We start from the raw sequence: 7619 nt of genomic DNA, 5'->3' as shown, positions 1-7619 counted from the left end.
AGAGACAGTGTCCAGGCCCAGAGTAAAAGCCCTAGGACAAACCAATAAAACAAAAACAAAAATAAAATCAAACCCCAAACGTAACATTTTTCTCAGTGTATACAGTAGCAAATAATTAAGGAAATTGCTTCCTGTGTTACATACAGGTAGAAGAAAGAAGATGTCACACGATTATGCTCTTCATACCATGTTATACCAAAGACTCCAAAAATTTCCTCTTATTCTAAATTTATAAATTAATGTCATCAATTTGTTGGCAACTCTGTCTACAACATTCACATTATCATTTCATACATGAACTGTTGGAATTATCTATTTACTAAGTTTTTGAAAGAATATTCTAGGCACATAGAATGCAAAATCATTTGTGAATGTCAATTAAACCCTCTACTTAAAAACAATTTTGTAGAATCCTATAGAATATAAAATTACAAACAAAACCAAAATATTTTAAATCTAAATTCTAATTTAGCAAGATCTTCAAAATCCTTCATTAGATGAACTTTGCTATTTTTCCAAGCTTAAGCTTGTGTAATTCTTCATCATTTCTTTGGGTTACAACAGAATGATGATAACTTATTTTTTCAAATTTTGGATGGGAATCATGAGTCATTTTGCATCTAGGAATGTTCTGTAATGAAGAGAGAATTTAAAACACAAGTGAGGATTAAGTATGAGTTGCATTTCAACAGGAAATTTGACTTCTCAAAACATAATGACAAAATTAGCCCAAATGTCCAACTATGTATTCCTTTCTTGTTTGTTTTGTTTTATTAAGACAAAATTATACACCTTGGTCCAGGGAAGGTATCACTATGAAATTCCATTATCTAATCTCCTGTCTTAATCTCAGTGCTAGAATTCTAAGCTTGTATCACATTGCCCTGCCATAGTTTCTTGGTTTATTTAATCTAGATATAGACTACCAATTCTGAACTTCTCCAGTGATATTATACACCAGAGTGACTGCTTAGACTTTATCTACTATTTTCAAAGATGTTCTAACATTTGATAGAGGATATGAACATTTTCAAATGCACCGGCCAGATCTCTGATTCATTCCTCCATGGATCTGATCCCTTTATAATGATTATTGATTTTTACTATCTCTGATCCCTACCAATGTAATATTCTCAAACTTATTTGAAGGAAGTTCATTTGAGGACTTTCAAATATTAAAAATTATCACTTGATTCTAGTCTTGTTCAGGACATATATTTATTGTTTTGTAACTTTTCTACACATTCTGAGAGTTGTTTCATTTGTGTATTTGTGTGTACATATATAAGTGCCTCTGGGTGTATGTGTATGTCTGTATGTATATATGCAAAAGCCTCAAGCTTTTATTCAGCAATCTTGCTCATGACTGATATTCCATCAATTGAGCCATTCTTCCAATCCAGATTTTGACTGCTTAATTTTATATACTGTTGCAAAGAGTGTTCTGCCCAGGCTGGATGCCAATAGAACTTCCCAGACTCCTTTACATTCTTAGGTTTTATTTCTCCAGGAGTATCAACTTTTAAACGACAAACATTTTTGTGAGAGTAATGTCTAAGCTGTAGCCCATATTTTTAACTCAAGAATTCTTTTTTGTTGTTGTTTTGGTGGGGTGTCTGGTCATGGTGCCTGAACTCTTGTCCTGGGCTCTGTCCCTCAGCAATTCAGCTCACGGCTAGCCCTCTACCACCTGAGTCACAGCGCCAATTTTGTCTTTTTTCTTTTTTGCTTAAGTGGTACTGAGGAATCGAACCAAGGGCCTCATGCATGCGAGGCAAGCTCTGTACCTATGAGATACCTTTCATCCCTAACTAAAGAATTCTTATAAAGATAGATGAACAGACACATTACACATCTTGAGTGTACACTGTTAGGAATGTGATCGTAAGCTGGGTCATGGTGAGATATGAGGATTGAGGTTCAAAGCCAGCCCCGGTAGGAAACTCCCAGAGACTCTTGTCTCAAATTAACTAAAAGAAAACTGGAATTGGCACTGTGGATCAAGTAGTAGAGCATTAGCTTGAGCTGAATAGCAGAGAGACAGCTCGCAGGCCCAGAGTTCAAGTCCCAAGATCACCGCCAACAAATATATATATATATATATATATATATATATATGTGTGTGTGTGTGTGTGTGTGTGTGTATGTGTGTGTGTTTGTGTCTGTGTGTCTGTGTGTCTGTGTGTGTGTGTAAAGAAAAAAAAGAAATGAGATCTTAGGCACCAGTTTATTGCTAGCATAATCCCTGCTCTCACAAGATGGACATTTTTCCAGTTAAATCCATGCTTTTATATCTGACTTGCATTGAAAACAGAATTATTCTTCCATTGTACTTTCTACAAAGTTGCATGATTAGCAAGCATGATTTAGAATGGGAGTGGCCTCATACTTCATGTTCCACATAGGAGTCTTGCTTTCTGTATATCACTCTCATAAATCTACATACTGGACTTGGCTTTATTGTTTCAATGTTGCTTATTTGTAGTCTTCTATACTGTATGGAACCCTTATACTTAAACACAGAACTTCTCTTTCTCCTATTATTGCTATTGTTTCCCTACTGTTAGCTCATGCATACTTGGGAAATAATGAACAGCACGTACAGTCACAAAAAGAATGTTCTGAAAACCTTCTTCCTATTTAAAATTCGCCTTAACTTACAGAGAACTTACAAAGTTTGAACTCAATGTACTCATGTATAATATATTTATAAGCAATATAAATTTCATATTTTCTCTTTACTAAATTTTCTCTGAAATACGTTTTACCTCAGGTCCATAGGTGTTCTAGTCTTCTTGCAGTGAAGCCAGAAAACATTCAGTATACCTCAAGCAGCACCATCGATTGTTACTGGAAGTAACTGTTACTGGATGTGGAAACTGACCCCAGGAGAGGAATGGAACATAGAGGAAAAACAAAGTTCAAGTTACCTTGTGCTTTCCTTTTTACTGTACAAAAAAGTATCCCAAGGCTTGAAGGAAACTCTGTCCCTGGCTTTTTGAGTGTGTTCTTTACTCATATAATTTTTTTCTGTAAACTTCTAGTTCATAGTGTTACAAAAAGAAATAATGTACCATTTGAAGGCCAGTATAAAACAAAAGGAAATAACATTGTTTTAAAAGTGTTCTCCTGCAAAGTAACAAAGACATAGAGGTTTTAAAGTGTCTTATAGATGGATATTTCACCCCTGAGATGATTCTCGATGCAGGAGTCAGTTATCAATTCCTTTGGTCTGGTTCTGAGTTCTCCAGAGCAACAAGGATTCCAAAAAAGCAGGATCCAGTCAATATGATCAGCAAAAGAAGCCTCTACTCTGACCAGTTCACCTTTAAGGAGGGCCCCAAAGATAAATCTGGGATTTTTATTTGCTTGTTTGTTTAGTTTGTGCTAGTCCTGAGCCTTGAACCCAGAGGCTGGATCCTGTCCCTGAACAGTTGTCTTTCCTGCCCACCTGCCCCCAAAGCTAGAAATCTACTGTTTGAGCCAAAACTCCACTTCTGGTTTTTTGGTGTTCAATTTGCGATAAGAGTTTGACATACTCTCCTGCCTGGTTTGGCTTTGAATTAAGATAGTAAGAAAGCTAAGTGACATCAACTGTATAGACTTCTCTTTTGAAACAAAAAATATTAGATGAAGTTTATTGTAAAGCTAGTATTTGACAATTTTTAAAGGAAGAGAATATGTCTAGCAAAGAAGCCATAACTTAAATAACTCAGCAAAAGTAGGTGCACTGAATCCTTTTGAAATTATTTTTTCTGCTTGGGAAGATTATTGATCTTGTCCTTCCTTTTGGGGAAACTTAAGGTAATATTTGCACTTTTTGTTGGTTGTGGGGCTTGAACTCTGATCCTGGGCACACTCGCACAGCTCTTCAGCTCAAATTGAGTGCTCTACCGCTTAAGCTACAGCACCACTTCCGGGTTTCAGGTGGTTAATTAAAGATAAGTGTCTCATGGACATTCCTGACCAGGCTGTCTTTGAACCACAATTCTCTGGTTTCCTGAATAGCTAGGATTCCAGGCGTGATCCACCAGCACCCAGCTCATATTTGCATTTATGTGCACTGAATGACACTATGTAGACAAATAACGGAAATTTGAATCAAATGATGGCATTGCAGCTTTTCAGAAAATTTGAGGTAACAATAAATATGTCCTCCTTTTCCATGTTGTTTCATTAATGACTCATGAGCTATGGGACCCTTAGTTAGCATTCTCTGCAGTCTGTGTAGGTGTATTTAGTATCAGGAAATGTTCATAGAGAAATATAGAAAGACTAAGATTTTTAGAAAGCAAAGAATTTAAGGTAAGAAAAAACAGCACAGAAGGAGATACATGTATTACACAGAGATTAAGAAGTAGCCTAAGAGATTTAGAATGCTAAAGGTAATGCGGAATAAGACTAGTTGATAACTATTTGTTCAATAACCAAAAATGGTTCTCTATAACGTTTCTGGTATACGTTAGTAACTATCATTTAGTCATTAATTCTGGAGTTATTCCTTCTCTTCTGTCACAACTGTTAATTTGCCTCTGCCGTTGTGGTGCCATGAATAACCAAAAAGATTTCCAAATCTCACTTAGACTACCCTTCTCATTGTGATTAGCAGAGGCCATTCAAAAACCTGGAATCTTTGAATTTCCAGAATTAATCTTCACCTGACATCTAAGCACATTCAAGACATTAATTGCTCTGACCTAATGAACAAAACTTTTTTTCAACACAATATCCTAATATAAGAAAAAGTACATGAATTATGGACTATTGTCAGGTGTCAGTATGGCAGGAGCAATTACATATTCCAAGTATGGGTTCTTTATTTTTCATTTACTAATTAAATGTTTTTTGCTTTGGTTTTTTTTTTTTTTTTGCTTTTTTGCTCAAGGCAATCACTGTACCACTTGAGGCACAGCACCATTTCCAGTGTTTTTCTGTTTATGTGGTACTGAGGAATTGAATTCAGGGTTTCATGCATGCAAGGCAATCATCATATCATGAAGCCACATTCCCAGATCCCTAAATGACTTTCTTAAGTTTACATTTTCATTCAGTAACTATGTACCATAATATTGGCCAGGTGCTAGAAAATAATGTAGAAAAGAATACAATATAATAAATCCAGTAAGGCTAGATGGAAAATGAATAACCCTGACAGTCTTGCAAGGGCTCAGAGGGCTGATCTCATGGAGATGTATCAACATGCTGAACGAGACAGCTCCCTACCCACAGCCCAACTCCAGAATGAGTGGGCCATCTTGGGTTCCAGCTACCTGGGGACGTTGGCCCACCTCCTACAGCACCCATTCTACCCGTTCCTGAGAGCTACAGTGAGAGAGAGAGGAGAGAGAGAGAGAGAGAGAGAGAGAGAGAGAGAGAGAGAGAGAGAGAGAGAGAGAGAGAGAGAGAGAGAGAGAGAGAGAGAGAGAGAGGGAGGGAGGGAGGGAGGGAGGGAGAGTGGGAGATAGGGAGAGAGGGAGAAAGGGAGAGAGGGAGAGAGAGAGAGAAAATCAGAATTACACTTGAATCAGGTGCCAGTGGCATAAAACTCTAATCCTAACTACACTGGAGGCTAAGATATGAGGATCATGGTTCATAGACAGCCCTGGAGGAACGTGTTTGAGAATCTTATCTCCAAAGAACCACCAGAAAACTGGAAGTGGCACTGTGGGATCAAGTGATAAAGCGCTAGCCTTGAGCTGAGGAGCTCGGGAACAATGCCCAATCCTAGAGTTCAAGAACCACGATTGAAAGAAGTGGACTTCCCACCACAAGAAGTGGACTGAATAGCACCCATTGTCCTAGGGAGCATGGTAGAGAAGTCAGGCCGAGCTTCCTGTGAACTTGAGGTCATAAGTAGGTCATCTGGCTTCTCTTTGCCTCGGATTCCCCAGCTGCAAAACTGAACAAAGTGAAGGATCCCCTTCCTTATTGGGATAGGGTAGTAATGAAAGAGAGCCATGTTTCGGTTCATAATCCCACACCTGTTGCACTATTAATAACAGGCCCCACCTGAGCCCTTTCTGGTATCTTCCTGTCATATGCTCACAGAATTGCCAAAACCTTATCTGAAGGCCATTACCTCTCTTTTCCAGAGATCGCTCTGTATAAATCCCTTGTTTCCTCACAACTGTCCTGTGAGGAGACTGAGGTCCAATGGTTGAGGCCCTACCAAGAGCTTCACGTGTGGTCAAGAATCCGCTGCTATGGACTGAGTTTAGGATAATCCATGTTAACCGATGACTGAGCATGACACATGTCTATAATCCCAATTACAGAGGACCAGGCCTGGTGGAGCATACCTTTCACAGGAGGACCGCGATCCAGCCCAGCCTGAGCATATTTGTAGTTTCTATCTCAGAAATCCTCAAGACAGAAAGGTGGCTCATCAGCGCCATGGAGAGGAAACAAGCAGGGGGATCATGGTGCCCCCAGAGGGGTGTTTGACCCAGGGTAGGTTGTTGTTGGGACAGAAACTCACCTGTGCTGCAGGGAGAAGCTGTTGGCAGCTGCTCCAATTGGGGCAGCAGCGATGGCGCCAGCATTGTGGACACATGGGCCCAGAGCAGAAGACTAGGGGCAGGGACCAGGTCTGGGATTTAGGCCGGCTGGCAGCTACACATTGATTGAGGTTTGAAACCTGGCACTGCGTGAAGGGAGGGGAGGGGCCAGGTGGGGTGGGAGCATCAATTTTCTACTATACTCCAAAGTCACCTCGAGTTTCTTCCTCAGGACTCAGCCCCTTCTACCTTCCTGAACTGCTGGTAGTGGTGTAAACTAACAGAGGGAATCCCAGTGCTACCTGGCAGCATGGAATGTGGGCATGGCCACCATTCTTGTATCCCATTGGTCAGAAAGAAGCATGAAAGAATGGGGGTGTGGCCAGAATCCTGTGAAGCAAGCAGCATGGGCGGAGTCAAGATGACAGTGGTTCTCCCAGCCTTTTTCCCAGGAAATTCTGTCCAATTCAGTTGGAGAGAATAGGGTGACCTGCTTTAACTGGATGGCTACACAGATTGCTGTATAGTTCTGTTTTTTGCCAGTCCCAGACTTTGAACTTAGGATCTGGGCACAGTTCATGAGCTGCTTTTGCTCAAGGCTGGTCCTCTACACTAGAGCCACAAGGTTTCTGGCTTTGTTGGCACTGAAGTTGGACAGGGGTCTCAAGGATTTTCCTGCTTAGGGTGACTTGACCATGATCCTCTATTCACAGCCTTGTAAGTATCAACAAGGACTGCTGAGATCCACTGGTGCCTGCCTAATCATTGGCCTTGTTGATGTTCTTGGGCAGACTGGTGAGTTCCCGATCCTCGGGTTGAAGTGGTGGGAGCTGGACCCCACAATTCAAATCCTGGTCGTGCCACCTCCAAATGGTAGGAGATCCTAAGAAACTTGTTCCTATCCATATGATTACCATTGTAATGTGATGTAAGTCATGATTGAACGAACAGTTCTTGAATGATTCTAGGATAAAATTATACACAATTATATTACATGACACTGATTGATTTTAGTTAATAGTTTATTAAGCATTTAATCAATCACAGTCATCAAATGGAGGCATAATGAAATACCTAAGAATTGGGCCTCAAATACTATAAAGGTGAGTTTTTTCTACCAGG

General features: G+C 39.9%; 1 long non-coding RNA gene across 1 annotated transcript; it reads right to left on the bottom strand.

Annotated features, from left to right (window-relative positions):
- Positions 1–502: 502 nt before the first annotated feature.
- LOC138823843 (uncharacterized) lies at positions 503–6762 on the bottom strand. Its single transcript, XR_011370922.1, has 3 exons — positions 6479–6762; positions 2769–2879; positions 503–631 (listed from the first exon to the last, which is right to left on the bottom strand). It is a non-coding gene; the product is annotated as an uncharacterized lncRNA (long non-coding RNA).
- Positions 6763–7619: the final 857 nt, after the last annotated feature.

The sequence above is a fragment of the Dipodomys merriami genome, unplaced genomic scaffold (genome assembly GCF_024711535.1).
Source record: "Dipodomys merriami isolate MVZ:Mamm:240054 unplaced genomic scaffold, mDipMer1.0.p SCAF_124, whole genome shotgun sequence".
In the NCBI taxonomy this organism is placed as follows: Eukaryota; Metazoa; Chordata; class Mammalia; order Rodentia; family Heteromyidae; genus Dipodomys; species Dipodomys merriami.
This window is presented reverse-complemented; position numbering and strand designations above follow the sequence as displayed.